General features: G+C 34.1%; 1 pseudogene; it reads left to right on the forward strand.

Annotated features, from left to right (window-relative positions):
* Positions 1-24917: 24917 nt before the first annotated feature.
* Positions 24918-25594, forward strand: LOC149171088 (uncharacterized; annotated as a pseudogene).
* Positions 25595-27174: the final 1580 nt, after the last annotated feature.

Genomic DNA, 27174 nt, shown 5'->3' on the forward strand with positions numbered 1-27174 from the left:
GAATGTGTCACCATCATGGAACATATTCAATGTCTCCATATGCCTATAATAAATGGTATGTTTTGCATGATATCTTTTTTTTTTTATAAAAAAGAAATGCTTTTGAAATTGATTATACCAACACTCAACACTTTTTGGATTGTTGTTGTCCTTCATATGTAATTATTTTTTAATATTATGGTAAATTTTAGTAATATCCATCCTTTTCATTGAAGTGTCTAGACTTATCCCTGTGAATAAATCGTGAGGTTGATTCTCCACATCATAACTTAATTTTTCCTAAACCATTGTGACATTAAAACCATCTTCAATCATCCTTTTGACACTAATGTATAAATCAAATGGTACATGTGGCACGTAGTTGAATAGTTGAGGTCTATCTATTGCATTCTTCCCATGACACATAGCACCACCTTTGTCAATATGTCTACACTCAATGTATGCTATAATAGCTTCATTTGAATGCATATAAAGTTGATTCATGATGAAGTAACATATACAACTAACCTTGATTATTTTTTGTGGATTGTGTGTTTTTCTTGTTCATCATTTAACTCGGGACCATATGCACACTAATAACTAAATAAAAACAATGATAACAGGTTACAAAATATTTCTACACGTTTCTTGTATAATGAACATTGATGACATGTATATGTATATTTCAACAAAAAAATAGTCACATGGTATATTCAATATATGTGTTAACACGGGCACATGCAATATCCTCCACCTTTTTAGACCGATGTTCCTTAGCAACAAATTAACTGGGAGCTTCTTCATTTGATTTCTCTCCATTTATAAAATCTTCTAGTCGACTACAAGGAATCATAGAAATTTGATCCCCTTCAATTTCTGTCCATGTTAGATTTTTAGTAGAAAATTCTATCATCTCTTTTGGGTCTTTAGTGTTCAACTCCATAATTTCATTCCACTTTCCCATTTATAGAATACCTATAAACTTTTAACGTATTATGAGAATGACAAATATGAACATAAGCTTTATAAATATTTTCCTATATGCGCTTCCACTTCTACATTTGTGACTTCTGAATATGCATGCTTATATATTTGTGAGCAATTATGAACATTTCACATATAAAAATGTTGACTTTCATATACATGAATTTCAATATATGTGTGTACATAAGAATTGGGATTCAATATGATCGTTCAATATATGTTTGGGTAAAAGGTATTAATTTAATAATTTAGAGGCTTCATCCATATGAGGGAAAATGTGAGTTTGATGACTCCCTTAGCATAACCTATGAGCAAACCTAACTTTAGAATTTTTCCTTGAAACCTTAGAATCACTGGTTGATGGATCAATAGTAAGTTGATGAGAATATTTAGTCCACACTTCTGAGACTCTAGGTATACCAAGAAAATATTTAAGAAGGTGGGCATCCTTACAAAGCTTGCAAGGGTATTTGTGCTTGTGATGCATGTTGGAAGGTTGGTCAACATTATCAACACTCACAACCATGATTAGTTAATTTACTCATTTCTTATCTCGCTTCTTCTTCTTCTTCATTTTCTTATTCTTGGCCTCCTCTTTGCTAGCATTAACAATTTCATGAGGCAAAGAAGAATAAAGGGAAGAAGACATGATGAGTGAAGATGGAAAATGGTTAATATGATGTAAAATATTTGATTGAGGTTGACGAAAATTATCTGGTTGAGGTTGAGGAGATGTATCTAGTTGAGGTGAATCAACTTGGCTATTTGAATAGAACGAGGTTGAAAAAAACCATATCTATGCACCTATTGTGAAGATAGGAAGAGAAAACATAGACATGTAAGGGGGACCAACATTTTCAAAGCAAGGAAAAGGACTAGGATACCCATTAAAAGGGGTTCCCTAGTTGATAAATTTTGGAACTGTTGCTACTAGATTCAACCCTAGCTCTATTGAAAAGTGAATTATAGTTAATTTTTTTGAGAATGTATAACGATTAAATTCATAGTGGGTATCAACCAAAATAAACAAAAAGTAGTAAAAATGGGATACTATGTACAAAAGGTTACCAAGCTGCTATGAACCACAATATAGCATTAGGTATGCATAGTTAATCTACCGAATGTTTTTTTTAGTGTATCGCAAACAACAAAGTGGTTGACTCAGTTACCAATGGCTAGTTTGCAACCTAGAGGGGGTCTTCCAATATAGCCAAGGGTATGTGGAAGATCAGTCTCTAATAATATTGTATAATGCGTAATTGTATGATGGTAAACATCCTGATATAATATTAGTATGTGGGATATTGACCACCCATAAAATTTAACGTAGACAACTAACGACAACTTCTATGCCTATAGACACTGAAACACATATGCTAACCTAGACTTGCTCTAAATATTTTGTGATTAATTAATGCCTTTAATTGTTTGATTGATTTTATTGTTTCACTTTTAACTCAATTCCAAACTAAAGCAATGGATATGAAATTATAATCTCTTCAATTTGGTGAATCAAATCTCCAGTAAGGAACGAGCGGTTTCAAGAAAAGAAAAGAAAATGCAACATTCAAATAAAGAAACATGAACCATTTTTTAAACCCAATAGAAGAAAATGCTTAGAATTTTTTTGAAAAAAGCAACTTACTCTGCTTAAAATCCAAGCTAAAGAAATGCTTCACTAAGGAAAAACAACATGATTTATCCTCTCTAAAAAGCAAATATTCAATGGAAAGAAATAAGAATTTTCCAAGTTTTTGGGTTCATATATATATTTTTAAGTTTTTATTTATTTTTAATATAGTATCAGGGCTAATATAAAAATATGTTAATAAAATAATTAAAATTCAATTAATTTAATAAAATAATTATTTTCTATAAATAAAACATATAAAAATGTAGATTAAAACTAAAAAAAGATAAAACTAATTTTTATTTTTTATTTTTTGAAAATATAACAAATCAATTAAAATATAAATTTGAGTTACTAAATATATTATTTAAAAAAAAAAACATTATTACATTTTATAGAGAGAAAATAATATAATAAAATCAAATTTTCATTTCTCTCCCACTAAATTACTAAATCTGAAAGAACACATTTAAAGGTACTAAATACAACTCTAGCTTGAAATAATCATTCAATCTATAGTAAAATGGCAGAATTCTTGGTTCATGAATATGTTTGGGTATATGTTTAGGTAAATATTATTAACTTAATCGAAGTAACATTACTTTTTGAATAAAGTTTTTGCACAAGGATTTAACATGTATAAATCTCAACACTTAAAAGTTTTATTTAGAAAAATAAAAAAATTACAATTTTTGTTATTAATTTTTTATAATGATGATGATGATGATGGTTAACGTCCGCTGAGACCAAATAATGATCTACCGGACCTAAATAGACAAATTATTTATTTTGATTTAAGATTTTATTCCTATGCTCAAAAATCTTGGAGAGAACCCTCCCGAGTTCACTATAATTTTGGCATTGTAAAAGGCTAGGAAGGTCAGTATTGTAACAAAGGTTGTGAAATTGAGATCTAATGTGGTTGTATGCAGGGCACTCTAAGAGGAAGTGGTTTTCATCCTCGATGCTCCTATTATACACATGTATTATTTATTTATTTTTTAAATCAATATATTTTTATAATAAATAAAAGAAAACATATATAAAAATTTATTATGTTTACTTATTTACTATAAAAATTTATTGATTGACAATACAATTTATTTGTACACGGTCTTCTTTGTGTTTATAATTTTTTTACTGTTTATAATTTTTGTATATATAGTATTAGGGTTAATATAAAAAAGTTTTAATTAAATAATTAAATTTTAATTAATTTAATAAAAAAATATTGTATATATATAAAAACACTACTGCCTTTAAAGGAAAAAATATAATAAAGCTAAATTTTGTTTTTTATACTTTGAAAATATAAAAAATAAAATTGTATTTTATGTAAAATAAAAAAGAAAACTAATATAATAAAATATTTTTTTCCTTTTGTAAATTTTAAATAAAAAATAAATTTGAATTAATAAATTTAAAAAAGTTAATTTAAAGATACTCAAGAAAACTTTAACTTGAAACAATCATTCAAACTAAAATAAAATGACAAAACCCTTGGTCGGCGGATATGTCTAAATATAGACTATTAATTTAACAAAAGTAACCAATTTAAATATACACAAGACAACTCTACCTTGAAACAATCATTCAAATTGAGTAAATCTTTTTTATTTAGTTTCAACCTATATAAAAATATTGTTAAAAAAATAGAGTTTATAATTTTTATTATTAATTTTTATTATCTACGAGTTTCATAAAGAATATTTATTTATTTTTAAAATCAAAATATTTTTATAATAAATAAAATGAAAATTATATATAAAAATTAATTATATTTTTTAATTGTACAATACTTTTAATTTTGGGTTTATTTATTTATTTATTTTTTTCAAATTTTCTATTTAATATATTAATGAAATAATTAAATTTTAATTAATTTAATAAAAATATATATGAATACTATATGAAAAAATATATATAATAAATCTAATTTTTATCCTTTAAAATTATAACAAATAAAATATAAATTCAGATTATTAACTATATCATTTTTTAAAAAAAGAATATATATATATACACACGATACTACACTTTATATGGAATATGAAAAACTAATATAGTAAAATCAAAATTTCATTTTTGTCTTCTCTATATTTTAAATAAAATATAAATTTGAATTATTAAATATAAGAGAGCCAATTTTACTGTACTGAAGTATAGTCTACCTTGAAGAAATCATTCCAATTTAAATATAATGATATAATAGTTTGTTGATAGATATTTCTGGATAAAAGTATTAATTCAACCTAAACAACCTTACTTCTTGACTACAATTTTTGCATAAAGTTTTAACATATACATGTATAAGCCTTTGATTACCCTCCATTAATATCTTGCAATTTTTAAATCCTCAATGGCTCCTTGCTCCAACGTTACTATTCTTGTTGTCCATTTTCCTTCCACCATGCCATATCTTCCAACATGTAAAGTTCATCACAGTCCTCATGGACATCAATGTCAGGCTTGCACATTGGCTCATCAAAACGTTCATCAAAACGTAATAAAATCAATAGATTATCTACTAGAAAAACACTCCACAAATACATATAAATAAATTAACATTGTAGAAATATAAGTTAAGGTAAAGACAATTTTTCCAAAATGAGAAGACTTAAAAAAAAATTGGTACATTAAGTACTTAACACTTGTATCACCCGATATCTTGGAACAACGAATCTTTATTATAAAGTATAAGCAATTATTGAATAAGTGTCGGGGGAGAAAAATGAAACTTGACCAGAGATTGTTCTTTGTATTGATGCATTTCAATTATATATCAATCGGATAACAAAGTATTTCTACTAAATTAAAAGGATTGCAAATCTAGATTTCTTAATTTTTGAAAAGTAAAAATTTGAATAAAAAAATAATAAATTTTTTTTTTTTTTTTTTTTTTTTTTTTGTAATTTTATAAATAAATGGATTTTTTTTCAAGTTGTGTATAGATATAGTTTCTATAATAACTTTCTTTATGAAAAAAGGCTTATCAATATACTCTATTATTATTTTTGATAATTTAGTAATATAGACTAAAGTTATATAATTATGTTATTGGTTTGATTTCTCAATAATAAATTCAAAAACATAAATATATATCTTTTAATTAATTCACATAATTATTATAATTATAATTATTAACATCCAAAAACTAAAAATACTATATCCAACTTTTATATATTATTATTTTATAAAAAATTATTTGAATTTCATTTATATACTCAGTTAAAAGGTGATGCAAACTCACTATTATACATTGATTCAGTTAAAATATATAAAAAATAATACTATAAATATCATAAAATTAATAACCATCAGAATGATAATAAAAATACAATTTAAAAGAAAACTCGTATAACTGCCTATCTTACATCACAAAAGACAAAAAAATATTTATTACCACACAACAAAACCCAAACACATTTATCACTTTAAAACTCCTCATTTTAGTTTAATACTGGAAATTTGCCATATGAAAACATGTTATAACGTTTGATTTTTCATAATTCCGAATCAGACAGAAAAACGGTTATATTGAAGACGCATCATGTATGAAAATAAAATACTTGAGAAGGTAGCTATGAAAATCGCTCGTCAAATATAGCGAGCCTAACAACAATTAATTTCCTTCATATTGAGAAACGCGAACTCTTTCCAGACCTGTATATAATCAGATCATTATATGTTAACTTATATATTTGTTGGGAGAAATGCACACAATTGATCTCTGTGGCTTATTCACAACCTTAAAAATACTACACGGACAAATTCACATAGTTTTATCTTTCGATCACAAATGTCTCAACATCCCAGTACCAGAACCCTTCCAAATGAAAATTCAAAGGGATGGCACAAATCAGTGTTTGATGTTGATCAAATTTCATGCCTCAATTATTAAATATAACTGAACTATGAAAATGTGTAAGCTTATGATCAAACTTGATATAATACTTGTCACCCAGCATACGTGCTGATAAAACCTCAGCATTTTTGGCAAGTATATCACGTGGTATTGGCAGGCACACTAGACTAACATTTTGTTCAGCATTTCGCCGTTTGATAGGTGTTAATTCGTTTTGAATAAGATTATACATGCAACCAAAGTGGTTTAGGGTTACCTGTATTGAGAACGGCAATAATTTTACTCGCAATGGTAAGAAGAACAATTGAAATGTTTCCAGCCATTTCTCCGTTTGATAAGTGTTAATTCGTTTTGAATAAGATTATACATGCAACCAAAGTGGTTTAAGGTTACCTGTATTGAGAACGGCAATAATTTTACTCGCAATGGTAAGAAGAACAATTCAAATGTTTTGCTGGAATTTAGGGAATAGCACTGTGTAATATTTGTGATCACAAATATTACATGGTTATTCCGAAATTTTGAATTTAGGGAATAGCACTGTGTAATATTTGTGATCACAAATATTACATGGTTATTCTGAAATTTTCTAATAAAATAAAGCTGTGAAAGTCTCCCATCACTCACTCAAATCTAAACGTGGTAGTTGAAATGTATTAACTTGATTTGGGAATACAGGAAGCGTACATTGAAAATCTGTCTTCAACCTCAGATATCGGCTGGAAAAACGTCTAAGACAGATCTTGTATCTGCATTGGATCTGCTCATTAACACGACAGCATTTATGTTTGAATCCGTAAACCCAATGCCCAAAGCTTTATTGGAAATGGACTTTCTTCCGTGGCCTGAGTCAAGATGGGATCCATGTATGTACAGTTAATAATTAGTTTAGTGCATGTTATATAATTTTTGTCATAAAATTTCAACCCAAACTAGAAAATGAGCAAAATAAAACATTTAAATAATGAAGAAAAGCCCTAATAGTCTCCCTTTTAGCAAAAGCTTTAGTTTACACTAGAAGCAACATGAGCGTAAAGGCAAGCACAACTATCATCCAAACTGTAAATAGATAATAACACCATGTATAAAGGCCGGCATAAATATCGTCACAACTATGAAAGAATCTCCTCAAAGCATACAAAACTTTAGAGCATCATTTTGTCAGGTATTAATCACGAACGACGCCGCTCACTGTTCAGACGGCCCGATCACTGTTCAACAGTGAGCATAGTCTACTAGTGTCCATATCATCCAGTTATTGTTCATTCGTAGCTGGAAATGTGTATAAATTGCGATGTTGGGAGCCGCTGGTGGTAGCTCTGTGAGAGGCCAGTTATGAACCTGAGTGTCTTGCAGAGAGCGTGAGTTGTGGGAAAGTAGCTTAGTGAAAAGCTCTTATGGTGTGCCACTGTGTTGTGAGACAGCATGAAGGAATTATTGTGTGAGAGTGGAGTGTTAGCTGAGTGGGGTGAGAGCTGTGTTAGCTCTGCAAGGGTCTTGAATTGTTGCAAAGAGTCTTGTTAATATGGTGGAGTTTTGTGCTTCCAAGTGCCTGCTAATCCGGTGGAGTTTTGTTGTCTGAGGTGAAAGCTGCAACCAGATGTGCAAGTGTTAGGCTTGCTGTAAGTGAATCTGATTGTCGTTGGGTGTTGTTTCTAATATTCGCTGTTGCAAATATTGTAGTGGCTGTGTTAGGCTTGCTGTAAGTGAATCTGATTGTCGTTGGGTGTTGTTTCTAATATTCGCTGTTGCAAATATTGTAGTGGCTGCAGTCACTGACTAATGCATTGAAGCAAAGAATTTTCATGTTGTTTGAAAATTGTGAAAGTGATTTGAGTTAAAAGGATTTAACCATTTTTTACCTATTTTAAAACAAAGCAAATCAAAGTTTGGTTTGTTTTTTGTTGGGAGAAGTTTTTAAAAGATTTGCTTTATTTTAAGTGTTGAGACTAAATTTAAAAAGGGGTGTTTGTTTTTAATGAGAAGATTATGATGGAGTGATAAGGTTTTTAGTATTTGTTTTTTATTTAAAGTGGTGAAAGGTCAAAAAAAAAAAAATGGAAATTTTTAATATTTGTTTTCTATTTAAAGTGGTGAAAGGTAAAAAAAAAAAATGGAAATTTTTAATAGTGAAAAGGAGTTAGTAAAGATTTTTATGGTGCATGTGTGGTGAAGGTTTTCTCGAATTTGGTGAATTTGGATTTAGATTTGGTGGCATTTTGTTGATTGGAGAAATTTATTTATTTATTTATTTTTTCCATCATGTCAAATTTGTTGGCTCATACTTATTTGAATTAATCCACCAAACTTGATGGAGAAAATTATGTGAATTGGAAATTCAATTCGCTGACTATTTTAGAAGGTTATAATTTGTGGTCCATTGTGAGTGCGGATGAGCCCAAACCCACTATTGCAGCTTCTATTCTAGATTGGGAGAGAAAGGAGACGAAAGCAAAGGTGTTGCTGCGTATATCCGTAAAGGACAACATTATTCCTCACATCAGATATTGCAAGACATCAAAAGAAACATGGGATATACTGAAGGGTTTGTATGAAACAACAAATACAAACCAGATCTTGTTTTTGAAGACTAAGATTTTATCTCTAAAAATGGAAGAAAATGAAAATATAAGTAATTTCATGTCTCATGTCAAAGATTTAAGTGAGAAGTTAGGAGATATTGGTGAAAGGGTGTCTAGTACTGACTTAGTCACCATCACATTAAATGGCTTAGTGCAAGATTATCAAATTTTTGTTTCAAGTCTTTCAGCTAGAGAGAAGCCCCCTACATTTGATGAGTTGATAGGAATTCTTCTACAAGAAGAGGAGAGGATGAAGAGTTTTAATTTGGGCTCTAGTAGTTCAGATTTGGCATTGGTAGCCAAGGGCAAACATCCATACAGAGGCAAGCCATGGGACAAGAACAAAGGAGGAAAGTTTCAAACAAGACAAAAAGGTATGACACAGTCTAAATTTCCAATCCATGATAAGAGAAATGATGACTGTTATTACTGTGGAAAACCTGGGCATCATTCTAAAGATTGCTATAAAAAGAAATATAATGAGTCTAGGCAAAGAAACAGAAGGCATAATGGAAATTTTGTGGACAAAGACACCTCAATCAGTGATGGATTTAAAAATCTTAAATTGTTTGTTTTTGATGCTACATTGTCTGTGGAAAATGATGATGTGAATGCTTGGTTCATTGATTCTGGTGCATCACTCCATATGTCTTGTAATAAGGAATGGTTTTATGAATATTATGAAAACATTGATGGAACATATGTTTATCTAGGAGATAACAGATCACTTAAAGTTCAAGGTTATGGAGTAATAGGTGTGAATTTGCCTAATGGACAAGAGAGACATATCCATAATGTGATGTATGTTCCTGGTATCAAATAGAATTTAATTTCTGTTTGTACTATTTCAGACCGAAATTTGAAGGTGGAATTTGTTAAATCACAGTTTGTAGTGAAAGACATTCAAGATCAGTACAAGGTTATTGCCACAGGTACCAGAGTTGGAGGCTTGTATAAGTTGGATGTGACTAGGAAAAGTCATCAAGCGTTGGCATCTACATCAATATCAACAGTAGAGTTATGGCATCAAAGATATGGACATCTAAGTCACAAAGATTTAATGCTACTTCAAAAGAACACAATGGTTGAAGGTCTCGCTGTCTTGAAGAATGATCATGTTGAATGTGAAGCATGTGTACTTGGCAAGCAACATAGAGATGAATTTCCTATACATAAAGAAAAAAAAGCAAAGGGAAATACTTGAATTGATTCATACTGATGTATGTGGACCTATGCAAACTAGATCTATTGGTGGAGCATGGTATTTTCTTATTTTTGTGGATGATAGATTTAGGTATACATGGGTTTATTTCATAAGAAAGAAGAGTGATGTTTTTGAGTACTTTAAAGAGTTTAAGAGTATAATGGAAAAACAAACTGGTAATTACATCAAAATTTTGAGATGTGATCAATGGGGAGAATACAAATCAAGAGAATTTAATCAATATTGTAAAAGCAATGGGATTTTGCAACAATTTACAGTGCCACATACATCTCAACAAAATGGAGTTGTTGAGAGGAAAAGCATAACACTAATTGAATGTGCACGTAGTATGCTTCAAGGTAAAAATATTTCTAATGGTTTTTGGGATGAAGCTATTAATATTGTTGTTTATTTGAAAAATAGGAGTCCAACCAAAAGTTTAGAACTTAAAACACCTTTTGAAGCATTTTATGGGTACAAACCAAAAGTGAATCATTTAAGAGTTTTTGGTTGCAAGGCATTTGCTCATATTCCAAAAGATGAAAGGAAAAAACTTGATGCAAAGTCCATTAAGTGCATATTTATTGGTTATTTTGATGATCATAAAGCATACAAGTTGTTTGATCCCAGTTCTCATAGACTTCTTGCAAGTAGAGATGTGGTGTTTCATGAGAATGCAAATGAAGGTGATAAAATGAATAATACTAGTATATGGCATGATTATGTCAAATTAGATACAAGTGTTGAACAAGAACAGGAACAAGCACAGGAATAGGTACAAGTTCAAGAGCAAGGAGCATCAAGCAGTCATGATACTTCGAGAAAAGGAGAGGAGACTCTGCAAAGCAGAAAGAAATATGAAAGCAGTAAAACTCCAAGAAGGTCATCACGTCAAAGTCAGGTACCTGTAAGGTATAAAGATTATGCATTAATGTCTCTTGTTATGAATGTTGTAGAACCTTCAAGCTATGAGGAAGCTAAAGAATATGAAGAATGGAGAGATGCAATGAATGAAGAATATAGCTCTAAAATGAAGAATGACAGATGGGAATTAACAGAATTGCCTAAAAACAAAGTTCCCATAGAATGCAAATGGCTTTATAAATCCAAGTTTAATGTTGATAGAAGTATTGATAAACATAAAGCTAGATTGGTTGCAAAAGGATATTCACAAAAGGAGGGAATTGATTATGAAGACACTTTTGCACCTATAGCTAAGTTGAACACAATTAAAATCATGATTGCATTAGCTACAAAATATAATTGGAAAATGCCTCAGTTAGATGTCAAATCTGCATTTTCGAATGGTGAGTTAAAAGAAGATGTTTATTTGGTTCAGCTTGAAGGGTTTGTAAAACAGGGACAAGAGCATCTGGTTTGCAGGTTAAAAAAAGATTTATATGGTTTGAAACAAGCACCAAGATCTTGGTATGTAAAAATTGATTCTTTCTTTTATGAGAAAGGTTTTATGAGAAGCAAAAATGATCCTAACTTGTACATCAAGGAAGATGAAAGTGGGAATGTTGCTTTAATATCCGTATATGTTGATGATCTTATCATAACAGGAAATGCATGCAAGTTGATTGAAGAAATTAAAATTCAGTTGTCACATGTATTTGAGATGAAAGATCTTGGTGAATTGCATTATTGTTTAGGTCTTGAAGTTTGGAGGGAATCTAGTAGGACACTAATCACATAAAGCAAATATATAAGGGAAATCCTTAAAAGGTTCAATATGATTGAATGCAAGGCAACATCTACTCTTTTAGAATAGAATGTCAAATTGTGCAGTGATGGTGCAACCGAAGAGGTGAATGGAACTATGTATCATCAACTGGTGGGAAGTCTGAACTATCTCACCACCACTAGGCCAGATATAGCATATTCTGTCAGCATATTTAGTCAGTTCATGGCTAAGCCTTGTGAAAGCCATTGGAAAGCAACAAAGAAAGTCCTTTGATATCTAAAAGGAACACTTAATTTTGGTATTATGTATACTGATGAAGTTGATGTTGAGTTGGCATGTTATTCTGATTCTGACTGGGTTGGAAATCTAGATGATAGGAAATCTACTACTGCATAAGTGTTCAATATTGGTTCAGGACCAATATCATAGAGCAGTAAGAAACAACCAACTGTTTCCTTGTCATTCACTAAAGCTGAGTATAAAGCATTATGCAGTGCTACCTGTGAAGCAATATGGCTTAAAAGGATACTTGAAGATGTTGAAGAAACACAAAAAGCACCTACAATAATCATATGTGACAATCAAAGCACTATCAAATTGGCAAACAATCCTATATATCATGCAAACACAAAACACATTGACACACAACATCATTTTGTAAGAGAAAAATTGCAATAAAAAGAAATTGACTTATCATATTGTAATACAAATGAAAATGTGACCGACATATTCACCAAGCCTCTTGGAAAGGCTAAATTTGAAATGTGTAGAAGTAAGTTGTGCATTGTAGAAAATCTAAATTATGTTGTAAGCCTAGCTGAGACTTAGACCAGCAGGCAAGTCAACATGTAGATCATGATTAAGGGGAAGTGTCAGGTATTAATGACGAATGGCGTTGCTCACTGTTCAGATGACGCCGATCACTGTTCAACAGTTAGCATAGTCGACTAGTGTCAGTATCATCCGGCGTAGTTATATTAGCATAGTCGACTAGTATCAGTATCATCCGGCATAGTTATTGTTCATCCGTAGCTGGAAATATGTATAAATTGCGATATTTAGTAAAGAACGAATCAAGCTTTCAGTGTGGATTTTGTTGTCTGATACACTTCAACATTTAAATACTATTTATAGTAAAACCTATTTTTAGAGCACCGCTCCAACCTGTTTAGGATTTTCTTAAAGCAAAGAAAATATTAAATGGAAGACTTAAATTTCTCCGACTCACTCGACGTTTCAACGCCTGGGAAATAAAAGGTTAACATTAAAGAAACAATTAAGGTTCTCAAAAATCTAAAGAAGCAATACTTAACTTTCTCCAAATTAGTAAAAGCAAACATAACTTTAAAGAAAGAGCTAATGTTCGCAATAACTTTCGGTAGCTACTAATCTTTACTCAACATAACGACAAAAATTTAAGGTGAGCAAGCCTGAATAATTAGCAAATCGTGACAAAAATCGAAGCTTATTTACATGGGAAATGAACTTACATCTGTAGATCCGGATCGAAACAGCTACAGTAGTCATAGTTCAATCTGGATGATAAAGACACCTTTGAGATCTTGAAAAATGCAAAGGCCTCTTCCCACAGATATGGATACTTAATACTGAATGTATACATATGTTTTTATTTTACCAGCGACATGGTTATGCCGGATGTATCTGATGCGACGAAGCCACCACCGAGCTCAGGGTGATGTGAAAATTGATGCAGACGATGGAGACGGACGACGCGAATTTTCACAGTAATGTTTGTTTTTAACGTGTCAAATAAGTAGGTCAGAGGAGGGACATGAAGCTAGCCATTTTGTTTAAACAAAGTCGCAAGTCAGTGTAAATCCCATCAACTTCTGATCCTTTAACGAATCACTTTTATGCACTGGGTAGATATAGACCTCCATTCCGTTGAATTTCCAGATTTTTCCGATCTTTCCACGGAGTATTGGCTTGCTATTACGGACTGTCCCTTCTTTTTTTGGATCGATTGAACAGAATGCGTAAAAAACACTACCTAGCGCACGACAAAAAGTCCCTGCAAAAAAATTACAAAACCTAAAATTCGAACTCTTCCTCTAATTTACAGTAACACATGAAGTGTGAAATTTGAATTCTTCCTCTAATTTACAGTAACACATTTATTGTAATCGTATTAACATTAAGTCCGACGTTAAATGTCAATTCACATCTGAAGACGTGTAAACTCGTTCTCTAATTTACACTGCCACAATTAGTGTAATTATACTCGCGTTAAATCTCATGTCAAGGAATAAATTCCACATCAATGAAGATTTCCTATAATCCATATTTCCGAATCTCGATTCTCTCCCGCTTCACGACTGCTACAATTAGTGTAATTGTACTCGCGTTATATCTGACTTTAAAGGAATAAAACCCGCCTCAGCAAAGATTTCCTATGATCTATATTTGTTGAAAATATAATTTCAACTGTGCAACAGTTGAGCCATGCCGCAGCATGAAGACAATAACCGAGCGCTTCACCAAGGATTGGGAGGCAAGAACTTTCAAAAATAAAATTGTAGGCTTAAAGATCCGCTTTAACCTCAGCCGTCAGATCTAACCGATCAACGGTCTAGATCGTATCGGCGTATCGGCAAGTCTTCATATCGGCGGGTTGGAGCATCGGAGGCAGGCAGCGGCAGCGATATGAAATATCGCCGATGAGCGATCGCCGATATCGCATCGGCGAAGTCGCAGCGGAAGGATTTACAAAATGGTTTTGTGTTTGCGATGAGCGATCGCCGATATCGCATCGGCGAAGTCGCAGCGGAAGGATTTACAAAATGCTTTTGTGTTTGCGATGAGCGATCGCCGATTTCGCTATCGGCACATCGCTATCGGCAATGTCATAGAGTCGGGGCCTTTAACATGAGTTATGTAGTGATGCGATGGAGCGGACCCGACAACATTATAAATAGTTTTTTGATAAACTTTCAAGTCCGCGCTCAGGGCATGTTTAATGTATTTCAGGCATATATATATATGATCGGAGGTATCGGCACACAGTGCGTTCGGCATATCGCAATCGGGGAAACCATGGGTGCAAAACTTTTCATATATGCGCGCTATGCGATGAAGCTCGGACCCGATGGGTTTCCGGAGCCAAACTGTATAATATTTGAAATCCGCCCAAGGCCATTTTTCATGATTTAGCAGTGTTTTGCATATGTTTTCAAATATATGGAGAAACAGAGAATTGGCGCGGAGGCAGTTAAAGTGAGCATGGAACAGTACAACATAGCAGGTAGAAGCTTTCAATTTACAGCATGGCCGAGAAGGAAGCAGGTTGCGTTCAAGCTCCTGCACATTGAATTTCCAGCGACCACAGTTAATGTTTTTTTTTTCAGCCGAGGACGAGAAGGACAGCCTCGAGCAGTTCCCAGTATGGGACGCCATTTTTGTTCATTAAAACTACTCAGATTTTGTATGTAAGTTAGTAGTGTGCATTTGTAGTTGTTGGTGTGAGAGTGTGTGACAAAAGTGTAGCGCAGCAGCGCAAGTGAATGTTTTTTACGCAGCAGCGTAGACTGTAATGTATTGTGTGTGTATGTTTTTTTTGTGAATCCCTCTGAGCAGAAGAGGAAGAATATTGTATCAGGCTTTTCAATTTTAATGAATACAGATCCTTGTTTATGAGTGTAATACTCTGTTCTGATAAATAATTTGTAGCTTTCCGCTGTGTGAAGATCCTGGAGAGAAACAGAGCATTGTTCTCTGTGTGCATTTTATATTGTGTTTTTGGGATTTTGACAGAAAAATCCCCAACAGTGGTATCAGAGCTAATCCAGGCTCTTTGAAGCAGTCAAAGAAGCTGAAGGAAAGACTTTTGCTGTAGCACCTTCTCTAGCAGAGCGAAGTTCAGCAAAAGAATCCAAGTTAAAAGAGAAAGAATGGCAGGCACCAGCACCAGCAATAGTATGGGTATGCAGCTCCCACTATTCGATGGCAAAAATTATGACTATTGGGCAATAACAATGAAAGCCCTCTTTGCTTCCCAAGACTTATGGGAAATTGTTGAGGATGGTTTTGAACAACCAGCAGATGAAAATGAGTTTAATGCATTAACTCAGGGAGAGAAGGATCTGTTGAAAAGCCACAAGAAGAAGGATTCAAAAGCCCTTTTCTTTCTGTATCAAGCAGTGCATGGAAGCGTGTTTCCAAGGTTAGCAGCAGCTAAGACATCCAAAGAAGCTTGGCAAACTCTCAAGACAGCCTATCAAGGAATGGAGAAAGTGAAGACAGCAAAACTACAATTGCTGAGAAAAGATTTTGAGAATCTGTGCATGAAGGAGTCAGATAATATTGACTCATTCTTCACTCAAGTAATTGGCCTGGTTACTCAAATAAGATCTCATGGAGAGATGCTTGAAGAAAGGAGGATTGTGGAGAAAATATTGAGGGTCTTACCCTCAAAGTTTGATGCGATTGTCACCACCATTGAAGAGACAAAGGATCTCTCAAACTTTTCAGTTGATGAGCTTCATGCATCACTGATAACACATGAGCAGAGGTTGAGTAGAAATGAAAACTCATCTCTTGAGCAAGCCTTCAAGACCCAGATGTCCTTTGGAAGAGGAAGAGGTCAAGGAAGAGGAAACAAGAGAGGAAGAGGCAGAAGCCAGAACAGAGGTGGAAGGAACAGTCCAGCAAATGCTCAAGGAAGAGGCAGCAATCCAAATCAGAACCAAGGTCAAGGCAGCAGCCAACAAAGTGGACAGCATCATGCTCAAGGACAAAGGTATGAAAAATCCAATGTCCAATGTTATTACTGTAAAAAATATGGGCATTATGCCAGTGAGTGTAGGAAAAAGCAGCATGATATGAGTAATAGATCTAGTGCAAATATTACTAGAGAAAATGTCAGCCAAGGTAATGTGCTGTTAGCTTGTAATATGGCTGAAACAAATAGTGAAGATATTTGGTTTTTAGACTCAGGTTGTAGCAACCATATGACAGGAAACATAGCCTTCTTTTCTGCCCTAGATAAAAATGTGAAATCAGAAGTCACACTAGGAACTGATAGTAAAGTGTCTGTTATGGGAAAAGGGGAGGTAAAAATATTTACAAAGCAAGGAGAAAAGAAAACCATAGCAGATGTTTACTATGTCCCTGGAATGAGATGTAACCTCTTGAGTATTGGACAGCTTGTCCAAAAGGGTTACAATGTTTACTTTGTAAATGATGTGTGCACCATCATGGATATACCACCCAGCAAAAGATGTATTGCTGAAGTGAAGATGACAAGGAACAGGATGTTCCCTCTCCGGATCAGGGCAGATTTGAAGAACAAGAAGGAAATGGCAGCAGTCACCCAAGAGGCCTTCCAAAGCGTGCCAAAGGATGAAAATTGGTTATGGCACTTGAGATTCGGGCATCTAAATTTTGGAGGTCTAAACCTATTAAGCAGAAAAGGAATGGTAAGAGGATTACCTTTGATAGAAAGACCGGACAGTCTTTGTGAAGGTTGTATATTGGGCAAACAACATAGAGAGAGTTTTCCATCAGGGAAAAGCATAAGGGCAAAGGCACCCTTAGAGATTATCCACTCAGATTTGTGTGGACCAATGCAAGCTCCATCATTAGCTGGCAGCCTATATTTCTTGACATTCATTGATGATTTTACAAGAAAGACTTGGATATATTTCCTCAAGAACAAAAGTGAAGTCTTTGAGAAATTCCAAAACTTCAAAACACTTGTGGAGAACCAAAGCGGACTGCACATAAAAGTTTTCAGAACTGATAGAGGAGGTGAGTATATCTCCAAAGAATTCCTGCGGTTTTGCAGAGAAAATGGAATTCACAAGCAGTTTACAGCAAGGTATACCCCGCAGCAAAATGGAGTTGCTGAAAGGAAAAACAGGACCATTATGGATATGGCAAGGAGCATGTTGAAGGCAAAGCATTTGCCAAATGATTATTGGGCTGAAGCCGTAAACTGTGCAGTGTATATTTTGAACAGGTGTCCTACAAAAGCTGTGATGAACAAAGTGCCAGAAGAAGCATGGAGTGGGAGAAAGCAAGGAGTCACCCACATGAAAGTTTTCGGATGTGTGGCCTATGCACACATTCCAGATCAGCTGAGGAAGAAGTTAGACAGCAAAGGGGAGAAATGTATTTTCATTGGATACAGTGAGGAATCCAAAGCCTACAGGTTGTATATCCCATCTACCAAGAAGTTTTTCGTCAGCAGAGATGTTCAATTCATTGAAGAGGAAGCTTGGGATGGAAGCATAGAGAGAACAGTGAATGTTAAAAACTGTTTGTCTCATGATGAAGATGATGAGGAGGTGGCTGAAATGAATCCCCAAACAGCAGCACCAACACAAGAACAGCAAGGTACACCATTGAGGATAAATGAAAGTGCTTCTCCAAGCACACCACAAGGAGGAAATTCAAGTGCATCCTCAAGCACTTGCAGACCAAGTGAAAGAGGTAAAAAGTTCAGAAACTTAAGTGACATTTATAATGAAGGAATGAATTCCTTATTTGCCTTGTATTGTCATGTTGATGATCCTATTCATTTCGAAAATGCAATTAAAGATAAGAAATGGATAGAAGCTATGGATGAGGAGATGAATGCCATAGAGAGAAACAAAACATGGGATTTGGTTGAGCTACCAAAAGGCAAAGAAGTCATTGGTGTGAAATGGGTCTACAAGACCAAGAGCAATGCTGAAGGCAAGATAGAAAGACACAAGGCAAGACTGGTCGTCAAGGGGTACAAGCAGCAGTACGGGAGAGATTATGAGGAGACTTTCGCACCGGTTGCAAGAATGGAAACCGTAAGAGCAGTGCTGTCTATAGCAGCACAAAACAAATGGAAAGTCTACCAAATGGATGTGAAATCAGCATTCCTAAATGGAGTGTTAATGGAAGAGGTTTATGTGGAACAACCTCTCGGATATGAGAAGAAAGGTGAAGAGCACAAAGTGTGCAAATTGAAGAAAGCTCTTTATGGGCTGAAGCAAGCGCCAAGAGCATGGTACAGCAGGATAGATTCATATCTATTGGATAATGAATTCGACAAGTGTGAAGGAGAACCCACAGTCTACATCAAGGAAAATGATGGTAAAATTTTAATTGTTGTCTTGTATGTTGATGATGTTATTTTCACAGGTAATGATGATCAGCTCATTGAGAATTTCAAATCAGTCATGAAGGAAGAATTTGAAATGACTGACATGGGTTTCTTGAGATACTTCTTAGGCATAGAAGTAGATCAAAATGAAAAAGGAATTTTTATCTCACAAGCTAGATATGTAAATCAAGTGTTGAGCAGATTTAACATGCAAGAATGCAAGGCAGCAATCACTCCCACAGTAATGGGATTAAAGCTCAGCAGAGAGGACAGCAGCAAGGATTTTGATCCTAGCTTGTATAAAAGCATTGTGGGCAGCCTTATGTATTTAACAGCAACTAGGCCTGATTTAATGTATGCTGTTAGTTTAATTTCCAGATTTATGGAGAGGCCAAAGGAGGCACATTGGCAGGCAGCAAAAAGAATTTTAAGGTATGTCAAAGGTACCAAAATGTTTGGCATATTATATAGTGTCTCAGAAAATTCAAATTTGGTTGGATACACTGATAGCGATTGGGCTGGAAGTGTGGATGATCGGAAAAGCACATCCGGTTATCTTTTTCACATGGGTTCAGGAGCCATTTCATGGGCTTCCAAGAAACAGCCAATTGTGGCGTTGTCTACAGCAGAGGCAGAGTACGTGGCAGCTACAGCAGCAGCATGTCAAGCAGTGTGGATGAGAAGGATGTTGAGAAGCCTAGGCCAAGAGCAGGCAAAAGCAACAGTAATTTATTGTGACAACAGCTCTGCTATTGCACTGTCCAAGAATTCTGTGTTTCACAAACGAACCAAACACATTGACACAAAGTTCCATTACATCAGAGAATTGGTGGTTAATGGAGAAATCAGTTTACAACATTGCAGGACTCAGGAACAGCTTGCAGATATTTTAACAAAGCCTTTGGATCAGAAAAGCTTTGAATTTTTGAGGAAGTGTTTGGGTATGATTGAAGGCCCGACAGTTGAAATTAAAGGGGAGTGTTGAAAATATAATTTCAACTGTGCAACAGTTGAGCCATGCGGCAGCATGAAGACAATAACCGAGCGCTTCACCAAGGATCGGGAGGCAAGAACTTTCAAAAATCAAACTGCAGGCTTAAAGATCCGCTTTAACCTCAGTCGTCAGATCTAACCGATCAACGGTCTAGATCGTATCGGCGTATCGGCAAGTCTGCATATCGGCGGGTTGGAGCATCGGAGGCAGGCAGCGGCAGCGATATGAAATATCGCCGATGAGCGATCGCCGATATCGCATCGGCGAAGTCGCAGCGGAAGGATTTACAAAATGCTTTTGTGTTTGCGATGAGCGATCGCCGATATCACATCGGCGAAGTCGCAGCGGAAGGATATACAAAATGCTTTTGTGTTTGCGATGAGCGATCGCCGATTTCGCTATCGGCACATCGCTATCGGCAATGTCATAGAGTCGGGGCCTTTAACATGAGTTATGTAGCGATGCGATGGAGCGGACCCGACAACATTATAAATAGTTTTTTGATAAACTTTCAAGTCCGCGCTCAGGGGATGTTTAATGTATTTCAGGCATATATATATATGATCGGAGGTATCGGCACACAGTGCGTTCGGCATATCGCAATCGGGGAAACCATGGGTGCAAAACTTTTCATATATGCGCGCTATGCGATGAAGCTCGGACCCGATGGGTTTCCGGAGCCAAACTGTATAATATTTGAAATCCGCCCAAGGCCATTTTTCATGATTTAGCAGTGTTTTGCATATGTTTTCAAATATATGGAGAAACAGAGAATTGGCGCGGAGGCAATTAAAGTGAGCATGGAACAGTACAGCATAGTAGGTAGAAGCTTTCAATTTACAGCATGGCCGAGAAGGAAGCAGGTTGCGTTCAAGCTCCTGCACATTGAATTTCTAGCGACCATAGTTAATGTTTTTTTTTCAGCCGAGGACGAGATGGACAGCCTCGAGCAGTTCCCAGTATGGGACGCCATTTTTGTTCATTAAAACTACTCAGATTTTGTATGTAAGTTAGTAGTGTGCATTTGTAGTTGTCGGTGTGAGAGTGTGTGACAAAAGTGTAGCGCAGCAGCGCAAGTGAATGTTTTTTACGCAGCAGCGTAGACTGTAATGTATTGTGTGTGTATGTTTTTGTTTGTGAATCCCTCTGAGCAGAAGAGGAAGAATATTGTATCAGGCTTTTCAATTTTAATGAATACAGATCCTTGTTTATGAGTGTAATACTCTGTTCTGATAAATAATTTGTAGCTTTCCGCTGTGTGAAGATCCTGGAGAGAAACAGAGCATTGTTCTCTGTGTGCATTTTATATTGTGTTTTTGGGATTTTGACAGAAAAATCCCCAACAATATTCACGATTCTCTCCCACTTCTAGATGCCCGTAGGGCCATCTATTCTTCGAAATTGTCCCATGAGGAAGGCGAGGGGTCGTCTCTCTCTGTGCACAAGGCCGGCCATTGATTGTGTTAGTTGAGGCCTATCTCGTCCAGAGACATTGCATTCAATACAACTAGCGATGAAATGGAAAATTAACAAGTTTAACGGAAGTTTCAAGGTGGAATATATTTTTCAACATTAACTAAAATTTTTGAAAATTTGTGATTGGGCATTGGAGCCTTAGTGGTGGAGGGCCACACTACCACCTTGCAAAATCCAAAATTCTACCACCTTGCAAACTCCAAAATTCAAAATTAAATGAGGTCGAAAATAAAAAGAAATTAAAATTTATTTATAAGATTCAGATTAATAGCAAAACACTATGTTATTACTATTACTAGCAGTAATATAATAATAAAATTCAGTTTAATATATTGTAATTTTATCTTTATTAAAATTTAGAACAATTTTTTACATAAAAAAAATTATAATATATATATCACATTGAAATATATCGCATGAAAATAGTAGTAATAAATTAAGATCCATTTTATCATAAAAATTAAAATAATAATTTCTTAACCATATTTAAGTTTAATTAATAAACACATAAAAATTTAATGCTTACAATATAATCAGATTTTTAATTATGTATATTCACCCCATTTTATTGTGGATATTATTTTGTAAATGAGCTTTATTAAAATACCATGACCCAATACCATGGCTTATGGATGATAACACATGCCCAGAAACTATAACTCATATCACAAATCAAAATATTTTATCAATATTTTACTTTTATTTACATTTTATAACATATTTTTTTATTAAATCTAAATGCAAAAAAGTTATAATTACTTTTAAGATATATATAAACCCTCTGCCCTTGTTACTACTAAATACTTTATGGATATTCCAATAAGATTAAATCAAAATTTTAATAAAATAAAAAATAAGAATACTTTTATATATAGGGATCTGAAATTTATATAATATAAATAATTTTTTTAATAACTATCAAAAGTTTATTCTAGTTAAAGATCCTCAAGTCATGAAAAAAATCAAATATCTAAAAGTACAACTTTCTCTCAAATTTTGCAATTTTGAATAACTGGATTACTCTCTTAGTGATAATTTTGAAATTAAAGTAAGTATATATTAATTAATTAATGAATTAAAAGAAAAGAAAACATTTTAATATATAAATAAATTTAAACAAATTTTTAAATAATTAAAAATTACACTCATTTAAAATTATATTATTGAATTTTGAAAAAAAACAAATAAAATAAGTATTAGAAAACACCCATATATTGTGAACAGAATTCTATATTATATGGATTATACTTCGTCGTTCAATCTCGATTAAAGTTGAAAACAGAAAGCTTAGCAATAAATTCAACCCCTTTGGACAAAGACAACGTAACTGTTAAGCAGAATAATTAGGAATAAATTTGTTTACCCTTATGAAAGAGGGGAAGCCCTGTGTTCGGGCCCCGCTAATTTATTCTCCATTGTCTGCCTCTACTTTAATTTTTCAGCATGTGCAACGGTAGTTTTTTGGTCGCACACGTTCCTGTAGCATGGTTGATCTTTATTGGGTGGGTGGTATTGCTATTCGGAATGATAACAGCGAAATTAAAATGGTGCAAAATACTTAGTAAAATTTTAACGGCAACGGTGACCAACGAAATTTGGGATTCTGGATAACAATGACGACGTGGTTGCGGCGCGACGAGACGTTCCAGAATTTGTGGATGAATCAAACTATCCACCGCTGACGACGTGTACAAATTGGTGCTATGTAACATTGCCCCCGCAACCGTTGAAATATAAACAACAGTGTGTTCAGATTAATCCACGCCTAAACTTGGACTTAAATGAGTCTGCATTACCCATTGGAGATGTTCGATTTTCTTGAATGATTTGTCAATTCTTTCATTAATTCAGCTTAGTATAACTACGATTTTGACTTCTATTGAGATATTTTCCAGTTGATTTATGTTGGGGACCTTTTTCTAATGACAAATTTGAATTTTGTAATCAGCATAATCTTAGTGTTCCGAAAGTTGTTTAAGACTTTTATGATTATACTGAACATAACAAATCAGCTCTCTGTGAATCATGAAAATGGTCAGCTCAGGAATGGGGCTTCCAATATTCGATTCTTAAGTTTACAGCAGAAATCAGATTCGCTCCTCATGTAAAGTTGGTCGTAATTATTCAACAAATGTGTCCTACAAATAGTGGTTGTTATGAGGACGGGCCAGGGGTTCGAGGAATGGCAAAATTTGGGAAATCCTCAGCATACTGAAGACTGTGACCCTGTGAAAAGTTTCGTATAACATACCTAGGAGAAATGTATGTCTTCATTCCTCCTTTATTTCAAAATTTCAATATGATACGCAGTGTGGGTCAGTAGCGGTTGTTTGCAGACACGGCATCTAGATTTGATTTTTTCAATGTATTGTGCGCACGATCTCCATGTGGCAGGGACTTGGGAGTGCTTCTGATGAAGTAGACTTTTTTTATCTATTGATTGGGTCAACACAAAGTCAAACACTATATTATTGTGTCAGATTTGACGTAAAAAAGGATTTAATTGATTTTGTTTAATTATTGTATATTAAAGTAATATTTTCCATAAACAAATAGGTGGCTTAGGGTATAAAATATAAAATATTTTTCCAAGGTCTATGGTTTTTCATAATTTTATCAAATTATTGTTACAAGGTTTATCTTTTTCCATAATTTATTGATAATATTTCTCCAATGATTATCTTTTTGCATAATTTTGTCATATTGACGGATTATAAGTGCCCAAGAGGGATGAATTCGACATACTACCAATATCTTACAAAATTTATTAAAATTGTCGGTAATTAATATAACCAGGGTAATAAAAAATATTAACATATATGTCCTTGAGTTCAGTTAACGGAAAAATCTTAATGTACACGTCACAAAAGACGATAATGGAAAGATTTATTCTTTTCGTGTTCATATGGTTCGTTATAATTTATTTTATATATAATGCTAAATGAATTGAGTCAACGTGGCCTTCATCCCAAACGCAAGGGCACCGCCTATTGCATCGTGTTGGTAGTATCAGATCCAAAGGAATGTGAAATTCGGTCAGTTTGAACGGAATCGGGAACATCGTTTTCATTTTCAACGACAACTTGCGTGCTTGGGCAGCATGACTTACGACTGCGAGATTGGTTTCAGTGGGTCCTATGAATGCATTTTCAATAGCGTACAAAAGGAGAAGTACTTTTAGAAACAACACGTTTGATTGTGTTCCTTGGAAGGATTCTATCATCATGCGAGATTTTTTTTATCTAAACATATATATACATATATATAGACAAGAATTGGGGTGACCGAGTTGTGGTAAATTTCAACAACCCAACTATTTGCATAAACTTTCTAATCCCCAAAGGAAGAAGGATTGCTGATACAACAACGCTCTCTATTGCAGTATCTGCTGTGTTTTAATCGCAACATTTGTTTGCCGGAATGGCCGCTTGCTCACAAGTTTTTCAGAATATGAGAGCGAGAGATGAATATTCGAATGGTGGAATGGCTTCTCCAGACGCGAAGCGAACCAGTAGCGGAACGTCGGGTTTTGACAGTGATCTCATAACTTCTATGGAAAAGATCGACAATATTGATAACAATGAAGAGACGGATGCTGTGACTGAGGTCGAGGTGGAGATGATGCTCAATGGGGCTATAAAGTCTCTGGAAGATGAAATTGGGATGAAGGCGCAAACAGATAATGGTTTCAAGTCCACACATCAAAAGGGCAGCAGTGATCAGATGGGTTCAAATAAGCAAGGTGAATTAATTGCAGAGGCGAATTCTGAAGCGACGGCCTTGGTGACGTCCGATCTAGGAAACTTCACCTATCACGACGATGTTCTCGCAGATCTTGATTTCTTTGTAGACCATATTACTGCCGATGAATTTGGAATCATGATGCAGAACTATCGCGATCGAGATTCAGTGCCCGATATTGTGTATTCGGACATCGCGCATGGATATATTGAGAGTACGATGCTTCCTACGGGTTTATGTGGGAGGATGATATTTGGCGATTGAATGAACATCCAGGCATACAAAATGATTTTGCATCGCCACAGCAGGAAGAATTTGGAATTAGTGGAGCCAAGTTTAATGACGTTAGGAAGTAGACAATCCAACTTGTGACCGACAATGAGAAAGGATTGTAATTGTAAGGTATTAAGAAGAATCTTTGCCTCGAATTGAATGCTAAAACATACTCTGAAGTTTGAACGAGAGTGTCTTGAAGCTGTTCTCTTTGAACTGGCATGGTTTTGAAGTTGTCTGTAACGCGTAACTCAAAATTGTATTTTAAATGACCACGGCGGACCCGGAACCTTCGTTTTCCTCAAGGTGAACTCATATTTTCACGTTCTTTCCTAATTTTTATCCTTTTACAGAACGTTCTGGCAGTTTAGTATATATCTCTTCAAAACGTTGTTGGTAAAATATTTAACTGCTCTCTCTCTCAAAAACTTTTCCAATCCGCAGTCGAATCGATAACTGATCGTCTCAGTTTGACGTCGTTCTAGTTCGGCATGATACTGTGAAATTACTATGTATTTTGAAGGCTTCAATCTTCTATTCCGTTGCTAGATGTCTTCTAAAATATTGGTGTCTCTTTTAGGAGTTTCATTACGACCTGAATACCATTAAAACAAGCTTATATAGTCTGGTATATCATACCAAAATTTAACTGAATACATCATATAGTAGGGAGGTTCAATTGTAGGGATCTCTTTATCTAATCGGGAGTCTGAGGAGTCTGATGAATTACTGTGCGATCAATTTCAAATGGCTGATATGGTCATCACATAAGTTTATCACAAGATTTTCGCATTAACATCAATCGAATCCCTCATATTGCTATTTGTTTCAACATCAATCGAATTCTCTCTATAGTGCTCTATTTTTTTTAAATGTAACTACATGTTGGAAAGGAAAGCTGTAATGGCGTAGAGCAGTAATTAATGTTTTTTTTACAATAGTTAAAAGACATAAAATTTTGAAAAAAAGCAAGGACCATGTTACAATGAAATCTTATTACATTACTGCTTTCTTGAACTTTATAAGTCATGAGTTCTGATGTTGAAGTTAAAGACCTTGTCTGATTATGCCAACATGAATGTTTCTTAAATAAAGAAATAGATTGTGATTTGCTACCTTTGAAATCAAAGGTTGTTTTGGTACAATTCCTCCATATTTTTTCTTTATACACAATCAATACAAAGAAATTTTTTTATAGTTTGAAACATGTGTCTACAAAGGACTATAATAATTTTGCAAATAAATTTTGAATTTCTATGTGAATTAAGATCTACCTTTGAATAAAAATGCACATATCTCCAATCTAAAAATTGAACCCAAGAATAACATCAACTACATCTCTTCTTGAAAAAATTGAGTGTATTACTCTTTTGAATGTTGACTCACCTCTATATTATTTCCATCATGATCCTTGAAACTATTCAAAAGATCACATTGCTCTTTACCACTAATCTCCTTGGTGTTGGCCACGTTCTTGTTTTAATCCAACATATTATGCTTAAGTAAATCTAATCCATGTCATGCAGTTGAAAATAATGTAGAGATCATTCAACAACATTTAAACATTTTTATCATGAAAATCAAGCAAGTGTTGTCTACAAGAACCACAATGAAAATACTTGAAAATAATGTTAATATCATTGGACAACATTTAAACCTTTTT

The sequence above is a fragment of the Pinus tabuliformis genome, chromosome 4_2, assembly GCF_031772625.1.
Source record: "Pinus tabuliformis cultivar Carrire ecotype Pingquan chromosome 4_2, CPIR1, whole genome shotgun sequence".
Classification (NCBI taxonomy): domain Eukaryota; kingdom Viridiplantae; phylum Streptophyta; class Pinopsida; order Pinales; family Pinaceae; genus Pinus; species Pinus tabuliformis.